Source organism: Glycine max, chromosome 14 (genome assembly GCF_000004515.6).
Source record: "Glycine max cultivar Williams 82 chromosome 14, Glycine_max_v4.0, whole genome shotgun sequence".
Taxonomy (NCBI): Eukaryota; Viridiplantae; Streptophyta; class Magnoliopsida; order Fabales; family Fabaceae; genus Glycine; species Glycine max.
Window position 1 is genome coordinate 27,796,002 of NC_038250.2, and position 22,309 is coordinate 27,818,310.

General features: G+C 33.2%; 1 non-coding gene across 1 annotated transcript; it reads left to right on the forward strand.

Annotated features, from left to right (window-relative positions):
- Window positions 1–10,560: 10,560 nt before the first annotated feature.
- Window positions 10,561–12,607, forward strand: LOC100814387 (uncharacterized). Its single transcript, NR_163408.1, has 4 exons — window positions 10,561–10,843; window positions 10,907–11,177; window positions 12,090–12,165; window positions 12,246–12,607. It is a non-coding gene; the product is annotated as an uncharacterized protein (transcript).
- The last annotated feature ends 9,702 nt before the right edge of the window (window positions 12,608–22,309 follow it).

Consider the following 22,309-nt stretch of genomic DNA (forward strand, 5'->3'; position numbering starts at 1 on the left):
CACTCCAAATTGAGTGAATCACAAAAGAGAGAACAACCACCAAAATTGAGGACCGTTTTTTAATTTTTATAATTGGCAATTTATTTGTAATTGGACACCTGTATATTTACCTTCATTACTATCAAATTTTGTATTAAAAAGGCCTTTCATTGGAAGTAAGTTGGGAGCCTCCAATAGGTCACCCTACTTCCATTTGTTTGTAATAATTTTAGCCAATTTTCCCTTAGGATAGTGAATGCTTTGTTGGGAACCTTAAATGAGGTCATCTAAACACTCTTAGGATCCACCTAGTTTACATCTCTTGTACTTTAATTTTTTGCTTATTTACATAGCTTATTTTCTTTACTAGTCTCGCCTAGTTTATCTTGTTATTGCATAATACTTTATTCTTGCTTATAATGTTTATCTTGAGTTCTTTTAAACCCTAGCTTTTACCTTTTGCAAACCCCTAACAAGAAAGAACTGCAACTTAGGAACCAACATGAGTCATCATTCATCTAGTGTTAATGGTGATGGTATTAGTCATAAGGACCCTTTATCTAGAATCTTAGATGGGTTAAGCTCCCTCAAGTTATGGAAAGAAAAACTAGAAAGAAAAGAAAAAGGAAACGAGAGGGTAGAAATAAATCAAGATGAGAGAGAACAAATAAGGAAAGAAGAAAGAAGGAAAATACTAAAAGAGTTAAGAAAAGAAAAACATGCCTCCTATAGTAATCATGACTCTTGCAAGAGCCTAAGTGAAGAACTTCGTGACTATTATGAAGGAAGGCATAGGTCACTGGTTGTTCGCCCCTAAGAATACTACTTATTTGTGTGGGTGCGAAATCTACCGGCAAGTGCACCAGATGGTCAAGTAAATAATTAAAACGAAATGAACCGAGTATCGAACACAGAGAACTTGTTCATTTAGCAAAGTTTTGTTAAGTAAGCAGGTATTTGCAAACAGAAATTAATGATTGTGAATTAAAGCAAAAGTATGTTCTATCCTAAGTAAAAGCAATAAATGAGAACAAGTAAGTGTGAAAATAGATATCTAAAGGCGTTGGGTCCTCCTATTGAGTAAGTTGATGCAATTAAAGATGTTTTTCTAATAAAAGATGTTCCTGTGTTCTATGCTGAGGACAAAAATACCAAACACCGATTCCTCCAGCATTTGGACTAATTTAAATTAAACTTCATTCACATATCCCTCTTGTTGAACTTAGCCTAATTTAAACAGCATTATACTCACAACATAATAAAGAAAACCAAAACCCTGCACACTATCCCTAGCAATGCAGTTATTCAATGCCTGCTCTATCAAGTGCTAAAGAAACAGTGCATTTCCCAATGCTAAAGTCCCTAACAGCACACACAAATGGGTGATCAAGTCACAAGCATGCATACAATAAGCATAGATAGAAGCAGTGAACACATAAAACAACCTTAATTAGATATGAAAAAGAGTTTACATTAACTACTCAGTAGGAATCCCCAACTGAGGGTCTTAGCCTTTCATAGCAAGGAAGCTTATTTTACACTGAAGAAGAGGAATCAAGAGATTTTGCTTGCTTACAAAGGAGAGGGGATGTCTCCTCCTCCTCTAGGAATCTCACAATCTCTCAAAAACTCACTAATCTCCATAAAAGATGAAAACTTGGCCCCTTGCTCTTCTCTATGCTCTTTGATATTCACACTCTTCAGGCCTCTGATGGCTTTTCAACTCTTCCTCTAATTCTGTGCAAATCAGGCTTAAAAAGGGCTTCCTGATCTCGTCGTTGTGCTTAGCGTGAGTAAGTGAAGTTGAGCTTAGTGCCAATCTCGCGCTAAGCCTGGAAAGCAACAGACGACTCGCTTAGCGAGCTGATAACGCGCTAAGCGCGTGCTTGCATAGCAGATGCCTTTCCAGATTCCCCTTTACTCGCTAAGCGTGCTGGTGCTGGGCTTAGCCGTTGATGCGCACTAAGCGCATTGAGCTCGCTTAGCACGATGACTCATTTGGCACAACTTCAAAATAGCTCCTTTTTGCCTGAATTTAAAGAAAATTTAACATTAATTACATGTAAAGAGGCTTTTACTGAGCAGAGATCAAAACAAAGCAATTTTATTTACAATCCTACCAAAAAGAACCATAAATTGGGAGATTTATATACATTTTGGAAAACTTTTCTATGCAAAAGTTAGTCGTAAACGACGACTAACAGTCACATCTTAGACCTTACTCCCATAGGAGAGAAAAGGAAAGAAAGCCTCAAGAGGTTAACATTAACCTCTCATACTTTCATGGGAAGGACAATATAGAGGCTTACTTAGATTGGAAAATAAGGGTAAAGCAACAACTTAAAAGGAAGTCTACTTCAAAATCTTATGGCTTTCACTCATATCCTAAGAAAGACCAAGGTCAAGGCATCTTAGGGGTGGCACCTTCTAAGCCCAAAGATGATAAGGGGAAGACAATAGAAAAAACAACCCCTTAAGGCTAGTATGCAAGAGAAGACTAGTTTTATAAAGTGCTTTGGAAGAGGTCACATTACTTCTCAATACCCCACCAAGAAAACCATGATTATGAGGGGTCAAGACATTTATAGTAGCCAAGATGAGGCTACTACTTCACCTTCCTTTAGTGAAAGTGAAGAAGCAAAAGGGGAAGAATCTAGTGAAGAAATCTACCCCTAAGAAGAAGGACAACCTTTAATGGTTAAGGAGGAGTGTAAGGAGATAAGTGTCTCCTCCAAGAGGTTAGCTAAGAAGGAAAGTCATTATGTAATAAAGACAAAAATTAAAGAAACTTCCGTTCCTAGACAACCTCCACATCTTCTCCTTTGTAAAAAGACACTTGTTAGCATTGCCACACCTCTTGGGCTTGAGGTTATTCCTCAAGTAAAGAAGTTGTTGGATGAGGATTTCGTTCGCAAGAACTTAAATCCTTGTGCTTTGTTGGTGCCCAAAATAGGTATTATTAGGCACCGAATCCCTAAAATAAGTGATATGATGAATGTGTTGAGTGTTACAACCCTCTTTTGTAAAATCACTCATGCACCCAACATCTTCATGATATTGACTTATTAGGTAGGTTTGTTCTTATTTTTGGGTTTAATACAAACCTAGGTGCTCATATGGGACACCTTAGGTTTGTCGTACTTTTTTGTAGGAATAATCAAGATGAAAATATAGAAAAATGTACGTTTTATTGCATTACTTTCCTTCATTTTTTAAATAGTGATCAAGGCGTTCCTGCGGACCCTAAGAGAATAAAGGTCATTCTTGATTAGCCCACTCCACCAAGTATAAAGGAAATCTGGGGCTGCCATGACTTAACAAACTTTTACAAAAGGTTTGTCCCATATTTTTTTATACTTGTAGCACCACTTATTGAGTTGGTGAAGAACCATGTTCCTTTATGGGAAGATGCCCAGGAAAGGAGTTTTTAGATCTTACCCTACTCTAACATACCCAACACCACTAATATATATGTTTTTATTCTTTTTACAGGTGTCGAGGGAAGGAGCCCAGAGTATCTAGAACCTTGGGATTTGAGGTCAAATCCTTTCCAAGGGGGAGGGGATGATGCAATCCTACCCCTTAGGGTATTGGATAGAATACTCTAAGAGGATTGAGCTAGAGCTACTAAAGAAGGCCCTAGGATTCTCATGAACCTCAGGGTAGATTTTTGAGCCCATGGGTCAAAGTTGGGTCCACTCTTTGTAGATATTAGAATAGGTTTTTCCATCTTTTGGGCCTTGTATTTCAGGGCATTTTGAGTAGTCTTTATAGTATGAACTTTTTTGTATTTTCATGTATTTTGGCATGGGGTGAGCTTAGCTATTATAGGGGATGTGTGTAGCTAAGCTCTAGCTTTTCATCTCAAGGAGGTGAGGTTAGCTATTAGAGGGGTGTGTGTAGCTAAGCTCTAGCTTCTCTAGGAATCTTCTCAAGGAAACTTCTCAGAGAAGCTTCTCAAGGAGGTGAGCTTAGTTATTAGAGGGGTGTGTGTAGCTAAGTTCTTGCTTCTCAAGGAAGTTTCTCCAGGAAGTTTCTCAAGGAAGCTACCTAGGCTATAAATAGAAGCATGTGTAACACTTGTTGTAACTTTGATGAATGAAAGTCTTGTGAGACACACTTCAAAGTTCAACTTCTCTCCCTCTTTTCCTCCTTCAATTTCGTGCTCTCCCCTCTCTCTTTATTTTCCCCCATTGAAGCGTCCTCTCTAACCTTCTTATCCAAGGCACCCTCTTGGTGGTGAAGTTCTTTCTTCCATGGCTTATTCCCTAGTGGGTGGCACCTCCTCTCACCTCTTCTCCTTTATCTTTCGCTGCATCTCTATGGTTGAAAATCACCATTGAAAGACCTCATTGAAGCTCAAAGATCCAGCCTCCATAGAAGCATTACAAGCTAGCTTCCATCAAGCCTGCCACCACCAACACCATTACCACCACCACCAATACCACCTCTATCATTGCCACCACCACTACAATTGTAACACCTCATTTTTTGTAAAATAAATTAAAAAGTATTTTATTTAAAAATAAATAGTGTTTTAGAAAAATAATGAGATTTTTGTAATTAAATAAATAAGGAGAAATAGTTTTATTAATTAAAATAAATATGTGTTTTTATAAAATAAAAATGATGTTATACTTATTCATTTGATAGAGAGAAAATAGAGTTCATTTTAATAAAACAATAAAATAAAGAAAAAAAAAGAATAAATAATAGGCTCAGAGTATCCTAATTATAAATAAATACATATTAGGTTAGGTCTCACATTAAGATATGTTTCTATGCTCTCTCTTCCTCTCAAATTTGTTCTCTCTTCTTCCTTTCCTAAAACCCTTTCTTTTTCCTACATACACTCAAACATGTCCCAGTAACATTACTATACCAGACTTTTTTACCGTTGGATTGTCCTGAATTCAGGCACCAGGTTTGGAACGCATTTGCACACATTCCCACCGTTGGGATTTGTGATACAATGTATGTAGAGAGAGAAACTCCCCTTTTACAAAGACAGTGAAATTGAGGCTCCAATCTCTTGTCCTTTTCTCTAATGCTTGGAAACCTTAACCAAGCAACCAGAGGAAAAACTTGAGGAATCTTAGGGAACTTCTAGAGACACCGCTATCACTTCCAAACTACGCACGTGAGTCCGCTTAAAGGTAAGGGATGAGTTATTCACAGTTAGGGAGTAGTGAGAACATATGTAGGGATCCTTAGAGAATCAATTGAGATGGGTTTTGGGGTGTTTCTGAAATTTTGATTCTATCTTTACAACTATAACTGTGAATTTTATATGTTTGATGGTCCAATTGATATCCTGATGCGAAATTGTTGTGAAATTGATGTGTTCTTGTTGAGTGTGAACCCTAGAAATTAAGTTTTTTTTTTCTTCTAATTAGCGTAAATTGATGAAATTAAGTAAGGAGAGATTTACCATAAGAGGGATAGAGATATTGATTTTTTTATTTTTCCCCTTTTCGTGCTTTTTAGGTTTTTTATATATAGTTTGTAATTAATATTATAAGTTGGAATTAGAATAAGCTAACAGAATGACATTCTCGATTATTGTTTTAGTTTTGATATTTAATATGAGTTTATATATTGTTTCATATTGTTATTCTTTAAAATTGATCAAAGTCTATTTAACTATAAGGTTCTTCGAAGGTTTTAGTGAATCCTTGGTGCAGTTTTGTTTGATTATATATTCTCTTTGTAAATTCATGATTAGAATATTTGTGTGTTTGGCTATTTATATACTGTGTGTTTATATATGTAATACTATTTGTATATTATGAATTGCGATTGAGATTGAGTATAAGTGGCAAGTTGAGCTTGTGTTAATTTGTGTGATACACGTGAACATGTGATGGTGGATTGTGACATTGGGAGGTGTTAAATTATGGACATTGGATATGGTTGTGAATAAGTATGTGGTTAATACTTGATGTGATATTACTTGTGTTTTGAGTTGTAAATTATACAATAACACGATTGTTGTTTACCTTGAGAAAGTGTTTATGCACGAGGTGTTAAAAGGAAAGTGTAGAGTTCCAAGTTAGGAACCTGCGGTGTTAAATTATAGTTCAATGCGCAGGGTGTTAAAAGGAAAGTGTAGGATTCCAAGTTAGGAACCTGCGGTGTTAAATTATAGTGCAATGCGCAGGGTGTTAAAAAGAAAGTGTAGGGTTCCAAGTTAGGAACCTGAGGTGTTAAATTGTAGTACAATGCATGAAGTATTAAAAGGAAAGTGTAGGGTTCCAAGTTAAGAACCTGAGGTGTTAAATTGTAGCGTATTGTGCTAAATGTGTTTCGAAAATAAGTGTGAGGTCGTGGTTATTGTATAATTCATGAACAGTGTTTGCATGCAAAAGTTGTTTTAGGGATTGGACCTAAATCAGAAAGGTGAAACCCTAACTGATTCTTTGAAGTTTAGGCTTTGGGGGTAAATACACACAGTTTGAGTGTTCTTTTAAGTCTATGTTGATCCCATATGGTTGGAGCATTCTCGCAAAACAAAGTGAACCTGATTGGTCACCTTATGATTTCACTTAGTGAGAGTGACCTGACATACCCATTGTGTGGTTTGTCTTGTTTTGTACTCCTAGGCGCCTTGGTGTTTTTTTTTCCGCTGACATGGTAGCACATTGCATATAGGATTGAGTCTTAGTGTATTTTTTGCATAACGCCTGTGTAATGATGATTGTGACTTGTTACGTGATGGTGGGTCATGAATTGTGTGAGTGTGAGATGTTGTGTTGTACTAGAGATGTGTTGTTCTGAACATGTGATTAATGTGAAAGTGTGGAATGTAATTTGTGATTAAATCCTCGGGGACACGTGACGTTATACAATGAGTGGTAAAATAATATGAATTGTGCTAAGTTGAGTTTGTTATACTTATATTATATGTATATATGTGCTTTCATTTATCTCTACCTGTTTAGGAATGTGATAACTCACTTACTTTGTGTTGTTTGTGTTTGGATCCTGTGATGATTTTGAACCTTATGTTCATGGGAGCAGATAGCTAGATGAATTGCTTTAAGGAACCTTGTGTTGGAGGACGTCAAAACATAATGCTCTGATAGGATGTGACATTGGGACATGAGTTTCTATTTCAATTGCATGATATTCTGAACATGTTATTTTACTTTATTTTATTTTACTGCTTAACTTGATTTTTTTTGTAAACTTGAATGACCTTGTTTTGAGTAAAAAATGTTTATAAGTTTTATTTGGAAATAGTGAAGTCAATGTGAACCTTTTACCCACATGAACTTTTTTATGCTTAGAAAACAAAATCTCATTTTATGTAATTCTATATTTTCATGTATTTTATTATATAAACATGTATATCAGAATAGAGAGTGTCACAACCACCATTGCCTGCCAACACTAGCACCACTACCACCATCATCACCATTGTCACCAACATCATCAACATCGTTACCACCGCCATCACCACTTCTGTCGTTACCTCTACTATCATTGTCACTACAACCATCACTAGTATCTCTACCACCATCTCTGTTGATAGCACCATCATCACCATGGTTGTCAACCCACACAAAATCACTCTTAAACTAGTATTATTATAATATAAAACTTTCAAAATGAATTTATTTTGAAACTAACCATATTTTAAAAATTGGTTTTAAAAATTTTTGAAACTAAAACTAAAAATTGGTTGTTAGTTTTAAAAATTTAAAAACTCAAACTTAAAAATCAGCCCAAAGAGTCATCATAAAATTTCCTAGAAAAACACAATATTTTGTATCTAAATATTAATTTTATATAATTTCGATTTTTTATTCCACCCATTTTTGTAACAAATTACTCTTGATGCTTAATATGCTTCTTGCGTATAGGAGAACTCAAATTTATAATAAATAAAGTACGCCCACGATAGGTCACTAAAGCAAACAAGATATGTTCTAAGTTCTGAGGCATTATAATATGCCTCTCAGGATTATTTATCTATGTAGGAGAACATAAAGTAAGAGAGAAGACAGACGTATACGTAGAGTCTTTGTTTACCTTTAAAAGTAAACAAGAAAAATAATAATATTGAAAGAACATTAGTGACGTGGTCCATGATTTTGTATAATTTTAAGAAAATATGACTATATGAGCTCATAAATATAAACAGGAAAATCAATTATTTTATATGATGCGTCAGAGTACATATGCTCCAGTTGATATGTTTTAAAATTCTTTACGTACTTCATCACTAACTCGTATTTAATTACCGAAAATAGATTATTTTGGCGTGAGATCGAGTTTTATGTCTAGTAATTTTATTCGACTTTACTTAGGTTAATTAAACACCGGTACGTAATTTTGGACAAAATTAAAAAATTACATAATAAATGCTTGTTTTTGTTTTTGTTTTACCACCTTCGTGATGACTTTCTTTTCCTTCTTTTGTTAATTATTTTAACATGTGTACAAAACTTAATTAGATATATAACCACAATTTGATTTATTATTTATGATTTTACTTTTATCCCGCTTCCCTTTAGGATGCCTCTTCTCCCTTCGTACGACTTCATCATCGATTGGTGAAAGAACCCACCCTCTCCTCTCGCAATGGCTGCCACTGTCTCCCACCGTCGCGAGATAATCCTCTATGGCAGCATCACCTTTTCTTCTTAACGAAGCCCACCCTTTTCATAATCTGTCACGCAATGAACTTGTTCTCACCGTCAATAAAACTTAGTCATGGGGGTTCAAGTCAGTGGAAAATGCAACCATCCCCTTAGGCCAGACCGTGGTGCAGAAACTCGTCCCCTTTATTCTAGATCCATCACAACCATCGCTTTAGCCTCAATCTTCTTGCATCCATCGCAAAGCCCTGATCTTCTCGCATTCAAAGGTGCTTCTCCCTTCGACATTGTTTTTGTCTTAACCAAAAGCCTCTATTTTGGTCTTGGTTTGCTTTATCGTAGCTTGATTGTTGGTTTATTTCTATGATTGGGGATTGATGTAGGATAAGGTGCTGATGAGATTGAAAAAAAAAAAATCAAACTTGAATTGACTTTCAGACTGATTTGTTGATGATTTTGAAAAAAAATAAAACTTGAATTGATTTTGGAACAATATTAGTGGCATTCACTACTAAAAAAAATTAAGTTTTAACATCGTATTATTAACATAAGTTATCTTAAAAATCGAGGTCGTCTAAGTACTTATAACATCGATGGTAAAATAACTGATGTTAACATAAACTTTTTTTTAATTATTTATATATTTTTTTAAAAATCATATATTGAGTTATTAATTATATTTTAATTTAAAAAAATATAATAATTAATAAACAATAACAAATTCAAAAGATAAGCATTTAAAAATTAAACTAAATTTTTAAAATAAATTATATAATTTTAATTTTATTATTATCATTTAAATATAACGCACACTTATATTAATTATTGCATATTAGTTCATTTGAAAATAAATAAAAACTATTTTTAATAGTAGAGTTTAACTTTTATAAAATTTTTATAGAATATTGGTAAAAACAATTATATCGTCAAACAATTAAAATTTATTATTAATATATTTTATTTAATTATTATAAAAATAAAAAATTTATCATACAAAAACATTTATACAGACAATGTATATATTATTTATTATCAAAATATCCAATAAATATTTAAAAAGAATATTTTATGAGATATTTGTCACCATTTAATAAATAAATATTAAATCATCATTATATTTTAAAATCTCTGCAAACTTATACCTACGACTACTTTTACTTATGGATGTAATTAACTGTAGATTAAATATATATAATTTATTATTTTAAAAAATTATATTTTTTATTGATGTAAATATGTTTTGATTTTAATTTTAATATGCATAAATAATTATTAAGATTATTTACTAAATTTTTTATTTTATAGAAAAATATAAAATTTGTAACTCAGTTATAATATTTTATTTATTTAAATAATTTATTTCAATGAAAAAAATTTCCATAAATGAAAAAAAAGGATAAGTTATAATTTGGTAAATCCCTAATGAGGAAAAATCATTCTAACCATGTCGTGGCGTTGTTCAGATTTCGGATTAATTAGAAAAATAAATAATATTTTTAAAAAATGATCATAAACGGTATTTTTTTAAATTACAAAATAGATAAGTTATACTATGATATACAATTTCATAATAAAGAAATCATATATCTAAATACGATTTTTCTTTTTATTTGCTTAAAACATTTTTCTTCTTCTGAAAATTGAAATAGTATGTTAAATTATGATTTTAGTTTTTTTTTCTTTTTTCTAATGAAATATATATTAAAATATGATTTTTAAATAACTATAAAAACATTAAAAATATATTTTAACATTAGATTTTAACTTTTAGTATTAAAAAAAATTAAAAAACAGAGATGGATTGTATATACATATATAACTTTAGTGTCAAAAAGATAAATTGCTTCAGGGGGCTTAAAATTTAATTGCAGGATAAATTTTTTGTTGTTAATATCTTAAGATTAAATTATCACATGTTTAAGAACCTAAACAATCAAATATCCAACATATAGGCCTATGAGTATGTGATTAATTTAATGATAAAAAAACAAAAAGGATACGGGGCAACCTAGCCCAGCCCCAACCCACACCACGCTGTTGAATTGCGCAACCCTGCACCTGCACCCGTACCGCAGTGACAACATCGGCGTGCATAAACTCTAAACCCTACTATGTCCGAAGACAAGTACGACGTGCTCCTCTATTACAAGTACGTTGAAATTCCCAACCTCAACGACCTCCTCACCTTCTACCACTCCAACTGCTCCTCCCTCAGCCTCCTCGGTCGTGTTCGCCTTTCTTCTCACGACGTCAATGTCACCGTAAGTGTTCCTTTCATTTCCTCCTTTATCCTTTTCATTCCCAACTCATTGCTCTTCACACAGGTTGGCGGCAACTTATCCTCTCTCAAGAATCACATCGAAGCCCTCAAAGCCTACAGAACCTTGTTTCACCACACTGATTTCAAGCTCGACACTTGTCATCATCCATTAAACAACAAAGTAGCCTAGGAATGTGGATTCACTTCCCTCTCTATTCGAATCATCGACGAACTTGTTACTCTCAGTTCCCATCCACTGTTAAAGTCACCGGATATCTCAAATGTCGGAAAGCATCTCTCTGCCCTCGACTTCCATTCTTCCCTCCACAATACCAGTAAGTTGTTGTAACGTTATTATCCATTCATGTATATATCTTGTTATTTTTTATTTTTTATTTATTTTTTTTATCTTAGTTCAGTGTTACTCTGTTAACATGTTTATTCCTCACTTTTATTTTCACTTTCTAGAACATTCGGTTATGTTTTGGTGGTTAGTATTGAAACCTGATTATTCTATTCATCGGTCAAGCCAACCACTCAAAAACCCACATGCTATATCTTACTAACCTGGTTAATGTTATTGGAATTTGGAAACAATGTGAACTTATCTCTCCAAATTGTGATTTTGAAGTATTTGATTGATGATTTTGACTAAGCTTATTCTATTATTGCTGAGTGCTTATTGGGATGATACTAACACTAGGTTCACAAAATAATATTTACTCTATGGCCAGAAGCTTGCTATATGATTCATATGCTTTACTATTATAGGCAACTTGTATATTATACTTTGCAACTTAGCAAAATTTTTATTCTAGTGTGACTTGTTTTGTTGTGGTTTATGAACAACTTATTTGGAAGATAGGCATTGGCAATAAAGCTTGGTAGGAAGAGGATAGTTATGAAAATTTCTCTTCATTTTACCCCTATAAGAATGAATCAGACAGACTTTTGATGTTGTTTTTGTTCTTTCTATACATAGTTCTTAACTATCCTAATTCCTAAGATTTGGTCTTTTTGGGGTTTTTTGTTCATGATAAGTACACTTATGGATGCCTTTTGGATATCCTACTCTAAATAGTTGGTCTGGGTGGAAGTCTAGATGAGAATGGAGAAACTATAATTGATGCTCTGATAATGGATGGGGTAACTACCAATCACCATGCTCTGCATCTACTGATTATTTTGTGCCTTGCTTTATACTTTTTCATGCATTGACATGATTTTTGGTCCTATCTTCTGCTAAGTGGATGCATAGATGACAATGGAAGTAGGAGCTGTTGCAGCCATGAGATATGTAAAGGATGGAATTAAAGTTGCCAGGTTAGTGATGCAACATACTAAACACACTTTGCTGGTAGGAGAGAAAGCATCAGAATTTGCTATTTCAATGCGTCTTCCAGGTCCCATGAACTTGAGTTCACCAGAATCTATGGAGAAGTGGGCCAAATGGAAAGATAGTCGTTGTCAACCAAATTTCAAGAAAAATGTATCACCTGCAAATAGTTGTGGTCCTTATCGTCCAACAAATTATCTGGGGCATCCTGATGAAACATGCTCCAGTACTGTTTAGATGCTAACTAGTAATTCCAATTTACTTCTTGTTAGTCTTCATAGCCATGATACTATATCAATGGCTGTTATTGGTAGAGTAAGATATAACAAAAAATTGATTTGTATTGGAACCTGGTTAGTATTGAAACCTGATTATTCTATTCATCGGTCGAAGGCTGCAAGGAATAGACAACAATGATTTTTTATGCTTGATCAATGATTCATTTTGGAGCAAGTTATGACATTGATCAATGATTTTTTAACTCTTATTTTTTATGCTTGATCTATCTTCCCGTTATAGATTAATCAGACTAATCTGAAATGAAGTTATTGTTGATCATGTTAATAATTCAAATATTTTTTGTTTTGGGTATTGGGGGAGAGATTAAGGAACTGGTTAAGGATTATTGTAGCAGAAAAGTTTTCTTATTATAGCATTTCTTGAGGGATTTGTTTTGTTAATCTATAAGCAGACATTTCTTGAGGAATCAATTTTTTTTTTCTTTTTGAGCTAAATTAAGGATCAAACTCATATTCAATATTGAATTCACTTTGCAGCCAAAGAATCTTCTTCTGGACTCAAATGCTATTCTGAAAGTTACAAATTTTGGATTGAGTACGTATGCACAACAAGTAAGATTATATATGCACACACACACGCATATCTGCCATACAATTAGCTTATGCATGTGCATGTTATGAATTTCTTCTGATTTGTCCATGAGAAACTATAAGTATTGAAACTTGAAAGCATCCCCTATTAGCTTCCGTGACCTCCCCTCCTTGAATACGTGGTCGTTCTGCAAGGGCGACGGCGCCGCGCGAGCTCGAAGGACTAGAGGAGCTCTTGGAGGCGCCGCACGACATCCCCTATTAGGTACATTTTTTTTCTCCCTAAAAAAAGTACACATTTTCTTTTGTTGAATACATTCAAGTACATATAAACACACATGACACAACCCCACCCTCAGTATATAACAATCAAAATCTGGTATGGCATAACAATAGGACCAGAAAAATATGTGAACGCAAGTGGCTCAAATGATTAGGAGCAAAAATTATTTGCTCTAAATTTTAAGACATATATATAGTATACCATGGTCTTAAAATGTGACAAGTCCCCCATCTCTTTAAACTTTTTATATTGTACAAAGAAAATGAAAGAGTATTTATTAGTGAGTTTTGCATATTTAGTATATGTTAATTGTTAGAACGACTTTCTGATATTACTTGTTTTTTGATTGGTTCCTTATTCAATGTTCTTATGTGATACATGAGATACTAGTAGCATAATTTAAATAAAATCATGTTGCTAGTATAATTTGTTTTAAATTATGTGATAATAATAATAATAATAATAATAATAAATGTATGTTGAAAAAGTATGTCAAATAATATATTACTATTTCCTTTCAAAAACATTAGTAAATTACACCAAATTCCAGGTCTTAGACATATGAGTAAAGACTATGAAGATATATAGTTATAATAATGGGATCCTTAGGTAATTCTTTGTGACTTTAATGCTATTCTTTATGATTATGAAAAGAAAGGTGGATCTAAAAATGTAACTCATAGGGAAACTCAAGCTTTTCGTGGGCAGTAAAAAATAAGTAACTTGATCTTGTACAAATCTTCATTGTTTTGAGCTTGATAATGTTAGGTAAGTAGGCTATTCTCAATATTACTCTCTTTGATGTTAAATCTACCATACCTCAAACATGATCCCCACACTGGTTCCAAGTTTCTTCAGACATCAGTTCAAAATGTAGATGTTCTTGAGAAGTATTCAGAGGCAAAAGATAAACTTGAATTCATGGAACAAACTTAAGATGGAGGCATGTGGCACCCACATTGGTTCTATGTTTTTGGCTAGAATTTCAATGCTATCTTTCTTACTGCTTTTCTCCCTTCTATTATATAATGATGTAATTTTTAAAAGTTCAATTAAAAGAAAGCACATCCAAAAACTGTGCTTTTTATTCTTTTGTTTGAGTATGTTATACATAAAGGGTTCTCTTTGGAGAAAATCATGCAAGGTTATGGCTGGTTCATTGTAAAAACAAATAAATTGTTTTTTTTTTTTTGCAAAAAAACAACATCGGTTGGTCTAAAAACGATGTAGAAAGTGCCTTAAAAACAACATCGGTTAGTCTAAAACTAATATAGAAAATATGATTTAAAGACACTTTCTACATCAGTTTTGGCCTAAAATTGATGTTATAAAATCACTTTCTACATCGGTTCTCAAAAAACCGATGTTGTTATGTTCCTTACAACATCAGTTTTAACCATAACCAATGTTGTTTTTGTAGTTTTTGCTTTTTTTTGTGTATTTCTTATTATACGACATCGATTTTTGTAAATAACCGATGTCGTGTTGTGTATGTTAACATCAATTTTCAAAAAATCGATGTTAACGTTGATAATGTTAACGTCGGTGGTTTCAACATCGATTAAAAATCGATGTTAAAAGTAAAAAATAACCGATGTTGAAAGTCTATTTTCTAGTAGTGATTGTTGAGGGATAATATGAAAGTGGGTCAAATGGTTTGACAATAACTTATGATCTAACTTAAGTTGTGTCTAAATCAGTTAAGTCTTTCAAAAAATAGATGAGGGCAAGACTTTTAGTAAAAACTATCTACTTAAATATGTCTTGCTCTAGGCCTATCAAAAAACTTTTAAGCTTAACAGATCATTTATTTAAATTTTTTGAAATAAATATTTATTATTATTATTATTATTGTATTAAATTGTTATAATACATTAAATTTTACATTTATTTATCTTTTTAAATGTTAATCATATTGATCTACGTAAAGAGTCAAACTAAAACTTATAATTAAGTGTATTGAAAAATAAGTTTATATCTTTTTAAATATCAAAATACTACTTTCAATCCTCTCTCTCTCTCCCTCCCCCCCCCCCCCCCTCTCTCTCTCTCTCTCTATATATATATATATATATAATATAACATATTTTTGTCCTAATTTTGAGAAACATAAGATTATTTTATTGTTAATTTTTTTTATTCCTAATTAATTATGAGATCTATTAATGATATATATCATTTTCCCATAAAAAGTAATAGTATTTATTGAACTATCAATAAAACAAGGTATACTGATTGGTTCAATTTGAAAAATAATCACCTCTTAAACCATTTAATGTAATGATAGTCTTGAAATAAAAATAAAATTTATGATAAATTAATCAATCTAACCACTTTTATTGATATTGATGAATTAAGTCATTATTCTTAAATATAGAAACCTAAGATAGTAAATTTTTTAAATAAATTATCATGAATGTTATAATAAATCTTTAAAATATACTTATATCATATAAATAAGTTAGATTTGATTATTATAAAATCTCACATACATATGTTTTTTTCTCTATATCTTAGTGTTAAATTGTCATAAATTAGATCTTAAATAAGTTTGTAGGTAAGGTCAAATTTTTATATTGGTCAAACCTCGATCCTTGAAAAAACCTTTAAGGGATAAGCATGTCAAGCTCAAATCATATATTTTTAATTTAGGTTAGATTCATATCTAACAAAGTCTAATTTAACTTGGTTTATTTCCACTCTTAATGGGGAGGAAGAATTGGGGAATGGTGTGGTGGAACGTGCAATGTGGGTTGCCTGCTGGTGAATGGGGGCAGAAGGACAAAGTGGGTAAGAGAAGAAAATAAAAACGAACAAATCTCGGTCATTCATTTTTTTACGAGTATCTAATGTTTATAATTTGTTTCCCGCCGTAAAAACAGATGTTTCACTTTTCCATCATAAAACCCGTATAAAAAAAGCCTTTAAAATAAGTTAGCCAAACTTAAACCTTAAATATCTCAATGAATTAAGTCAATTTAAACAAAGTCTTATTGAACTCGGCACATTTCCACCCTTTACTCTTAAGTATATTATTATCAGGTAAACATTACATGTAAAATGTACAAACCACAAAGTCACCATTCACTTATAATGGCTGGACATTATCAAGGAGACGTACGAGTGGAACATATATATCAATCTGAAGGAATATTAGAATAATGCCAATTTCTCTGGTCCCTTGATATATATTGTATACATTCATACAAGAATTATCCCTACTAATCTCTCGACACCGATTTGATTTGAGGCAGATTGAAACATGCCAGCATTTTTATTCCTTTTATTGGGTGGACAGAATATGAATAAATCCCCAGGAATAAGTAATAAGATATGTAAAAAAGTGTGATGCATATCATTTAGTTGAAGCTAATTATAATATATGAGAGGGTGTGTATCGATTTTGATGTTAAAGTTGACTGCCATGCACAAGTCTCTAACCACTTGGTAGAGAGCAAATTAAGGTCTCTCTACCGTGTATCCAATTGGATACACGTGTTTGGATAATCCAATAATGAGGAATCATGTCTGTTGTTTGTAATCTGTACTAATTTTCGCCACATTTGTTTTGGGTGAGATAATTGCATAATCAAATCTGAGTCACATATATATTATAGGCATCTGGTCTTAGGATATATGTATAGTAATGTTACTATTTACCAATAGAGAATGTGGTTTGTTTACTTTATGCCTAACCCCACCTATTAGTATTTGTTTCACATCTGCTCATAGTGCTGCCCAATATTACATATGGTGGATTCCACCAACCTGAACCTAATTGCTTGTTGGAATCCAAACACGAACCCACCAACTTTAATTCCTTGGCGCGCCTGTACCCATTTTTATGCTCCATCCGTAATTATTACTTAAATAAGTATAGTTAACACCTTTTCAGCTTGTAATCTATATCCACGTGAAACAAACAGTTGTGGAAAATCCAGAGAGAGAAAGAATAAAACCATGACTATTATCACTATATATATATATATATATATATATGGATAGAACTATTATCACTATATTAATTTACTATAGTTACCATTATATAATTATTAATTATAACTATTAGATCCACTTGACAAAATGAAAACCCCCCATATATTTCGATAATCAACTAACCTTTTGAAAATACTATTTAATTTTAGATATTTGTGTTTCAGTGTTTTGAATGCAAAAATATATTGATTGACATTTAATATATCAAATACATAATTTTATTAGATCGAATACAAAGGTATGACATCCTCAAGTTGTGTTCTTTTTATATATAATATATAGATAATATTCGTGTGGTAAGATTTTAATTATAAAAGATAATCTTTAATAAAAAAGTAACATGTAAATGGAATAAATTCACAATATAATTACAACAAAAAGAAAACACTAGTTGCTGAACCTACCTCACATATATAAGAGATAGAGAGAGACAGCGACAGAGAGAGAGAGGCATTCCATATATTGCACTTAATTTCGTAGGTTTATCTTATTTTTGTCGAGAGAAAAAGAGAGACTTCTTTATGATCGGGTTGAGCTTTTTTTCAGAGGTATGTTGTGGTACATAGGTTGATAAATACGTATATACCTAAGACATAAAGAAATCACTAAGAGTTAGGGTAAAGTTTTTGAATTAATCTAACATGATAAGAACATAATAGGTTACTATAGGTTTCACTGTGAAAAAGACAACGTAAAAAAACCCCACGTCGTCAAATGATACAAACATGATAAGAAAATTTAGATGTATTTAGAAACTTGTTCTCCATCCTCTGAAACCATACAGATCAGATTACCAAATTTACTCTTCTGTCTAAGTTTCCGAGTAACTATTTTCAGACAAATTTTGAACACTGCCAATTGATTGAGAATGGAACGAAAATTGTTTGTAGCTAGTATCCATTATCCGTTTTCCTTTAGAGCATATAATGAAACACAAGGTAGCAATTGATATCCATTAATGGCAAGAAGCTGCACGCGTTTAAATTTATGAGGTTACTTGTTATTTAGGGTACTCAACATAACTTTAAAGGAAAATTGAAGTGACTAAGACGAAATGATAGGAAGGGAAATATAAATTCAAATCTTTTTAATAGAACCTTTTGTTGGGATTTAATTCCAAATATATGGATTCAATCAATCAATCTAATTTCTTTCTAATAGACAATCATCAATCCTAATCACATGCTTTCTATTCATGTAGAGAGGAAAAAAAATTACTGCACAGAGATGAATAGAATCCCTTTGTGTTTCCATACTCAAAATGATGATGAAAACTGTATACGGAAGCGTACCTGGATTAGTCGTAATGAAATATGTAGCATGTAGAACCAAAGCAGTTTTCATTGTATCAATCACAACCAAACCCATCAATGATCACTAATGTTGACAGAATCAAATGACATAGACTCATCATGAAATGTGTAACATGAAAATTACGTGAAAGTAGTCTGTACACGTCTATTTTCAATTGGTCATACTTTACCTCAATGAGATCATTTAATAACCTTAATGTACAAAGTGTAATAACTGAATAATAAATCATATTTATATATATAACCAAATATATCCAAAAGTCAATGTATGCATACATAAAATCTAACATAGAACATAAAATACATAAAAGTGACTAACTCCCACTAAACCAAAGATTCCTCGAATTGTAAAACACCCATGTGAGCAACATGCTCATGAAAGACCTTGGGTGGAAGTCCCTTAGTAAGAGGATCCGCTATCATGGAGTTTGTCCCTAAGTGTTCTATGGAAATCTGTCCACTCTGTACCATTTCTTTAACAACTAGAAACTTGATGTCAATATGCTTTGACTTGGTCGAACTCCTATTGTTGTTAGAATACAATACAACTGATTTGTTGTCACAATATAACATAAGTGGTCTTTCAATTCCTTCCACAATTTGTAGCCCCGTGACAAAATTTTTCAGCCATATTCCATGATTTGATGCCTCATAGCATGCTACAAATTCTACCACCATGGTGAATGAAGTAGTAAGGGTTTGCTTGGCACTGCGCCAAGAAACCGCACCACCGACTAACATGAAAATGTAACCTGAAGTGGATCTCAAACTATCTAGGCATCCTGCAAAATCCGAGTCAGAATATCCAGTGATCTCCAACTGATCTGACATCTTGTATGTGAGCATATAGTACTTTGTTCTCTTCAAATACCTCATAACCCTTTTGGTTGCTTTCCAATGATCCATTCCTGGATTGCTCAAATATCTGCCTAACACCCCAACTATGTATGCTATATCCGGACGCGTACATACTTGGGCATACATCAAACTCCCTACAACTGATGCATAGGGAATCTTCTGCATTTCCTGAATTTCCAAATTTCCTTTTGGGCACTGTTTGAGACTAAACTTGTCTCCCTTAACAACTGGAGTATCCCCGAATTTACATTCTTGCATGCCAAACCTTTTAAGTACCTTTTCGATATAGCTCATTTGAGATAACCCTAGAATGCCCCGAGATCGATCTCAGTGTATCTGAATTCCTAATACAAAGGAGGCGTCACCAAGATCTTTCATTTCGAAGTTTCTTGATAGAAATCTCTTGGTTTCGTGCAACATGCTTATATCATTAGTGGCAAGCAGTATGTTATCAACATATAAGACCAGGAAAATGTATTTGCTCCTACTGAATTTGTGATACACACAATCATCAACAAGATTCATCTCGAAATCAAATGAGAGAATTACTTGATGAAATTTGTGGTACCATTGACGAGATGCCTGTTTTAGCCCATAAATGGATTTTGTCAGTTTGCAAACCATATTCTTTGGGTCTCCTGATACAAAGTTTTCTGGTTGCACTATATAAATTGTCTCATCAATGTTGCCATTGAGAAACACCGTCTTGGCATCCATTTGATGAAGTTCCAAATCATAATGTGCAACAAGAGCCATGATTGTCCTAAAAGAGTCTTTCGATGAAACTGGAGAGAAAGTCTCTTTATAGTCAATCCCTTCATTTTGGGTATAGCCCTTCGCCACAAGACGAGCCTTATACCTCTCCACATTACCATTGGAATCCCGCTTGGTCTTAAATATCCATTTGCAACCAATGGGTTTCAGACCTTCTGGTAATGGGACAAGTTCCCAAACTTTGTTGTCTTGCATGGACTTATACTCCTCATTCATTGCTTCAATCCATTTTGCTGCGTTGGAATCTTGCATGGCTTGATGGAAGTTGACTGGGTCATCTTCCATCATACCATTATTTTCCTCATGTTCCTGGAGAAATACCACATAATCATCTGGAATAACACTTCTCCTTTCTCTTGTGGATCTCCACAAAGGTATTGGCTCATGAAGCATAGGTTCTTGAGGATCTTGAGTTTGTTCTTCATGAACGACCAAATTATCTTGAGTGGGGGATTCAATAACAATGTCTTGTAGAGGTTCCGAATTTGCTTTATCAAAAGCAACTGTATGAATCAGTTCTGGAATTGTTACTGATTCTTCCTCTAAGAGAAAGTCTCTAACCTTATTCTTCCCCCCCAAACTCAATATCCTCAAAGAATGTGGCGGTTCTCGTCTCAAAAAATTGTCTTTAATTTGGGATCATAAAATTTATAGCCCCTGGATCTTTCAGAATAACCAATAAAGTAGTTGCTCACTTCGAGAGTCCAATTTCCTTTCATTTGGCTTATAAGGCCTTGCCTTAGTTGGACATCCATATACATGAAAATGTTTTAGACTAGGCTTTCATCCAACCCAAAGCTCATAAGGTGTTTTGGCAGTTGCCTTGGTTAGCACTCTATTTAGAATATAAGCTGCAATCTTTAATGCCTCTCCCCAAAGTGACTCTGGTAAGTTAAAATGACAAATCATACTTCTTACCATATCCTTAAGAGTTTTGTTTCGTCTTTCAGTCACACCATTCATGCTAGGTTACCCTAGCATGGTGTACTATGGGACGATTCCACATTCCTCTAGGTACTTGGCAAAAGGCCCCGGACGTTGTTCACCTGAACCGTCATATCTGCCATAGTACTCACCACCACGGTCAGATCTGACACAATTTATTCTTTTGTTAAGTTGATTTTCAACTTCAACTTTAAATGTTTTGAACACATCCAGAGATTGTGACTTTTCATGTATAAGAAACAAGTATGCATATCTAGAGTAATCGTCTATGAATGATATAAAATACTGTTGACCATTCCATGAAGGTGTATGAAATGACCCACAAATGTCTGTATGTATCAATTCCAAGATGTCATAGCTCTATATGCACCTAATTTCTTGCTTTTGGTCTGTTTACCTTTAATGCATTCAACACAAACATCAAAGCTTGTGAAATCAATGGAATCCAAGATTCCATTTGACACAAGTCGTTCAATTCTATTCTTAGAAATATGACCTAAGCGTTTGTGCCATAATGCTCCTGAGTTTGTATTATCAATTCTACGCTTAGTACCACACAATTCTGCATTAAAGGATTTACCATAGGAAGCTACAGTATCAAGTAAATATAGATTATCATTAACCACGAGTGAACCAGTTCCAACAATATATGAATTAAAAGACATCTTGAACACGTTGTTTCCAAATGAACACAAATAACCCAATTTGTCCAAATAAGAAACTGAAACCAAATTTCATCTAAATGACGGTACAACAAAAGTGTCTTTCAAATCCAAATAAAAATCAGTACATAATAATAATCTAAAGTGCCATATAGCTTCCACTTCTACCAATTTACCATCTCCAACATAGATTCATCTTTCAAAATTAATTGGCTTCCGGTAGCTTAGGCAACCCTGCATTGAAACACTGATGTTAGTAGTGACACCAAAATCAAACCACCAAGTGTTTCTAGGTACTGAAGCTAAATTGACCTCAGAACAGATCAAAGTAAGAAACATACCCTTCTTTTCACGCCAAGCATAATATTTGGTACATTCCTTCTTTACATGTCCAGACTTATTGCAAAAGAAATAGTTGTCACCCTGGTTTTGTTTCTTTTGTCTTGGACCCTTAGCAACTTCATTCTTGG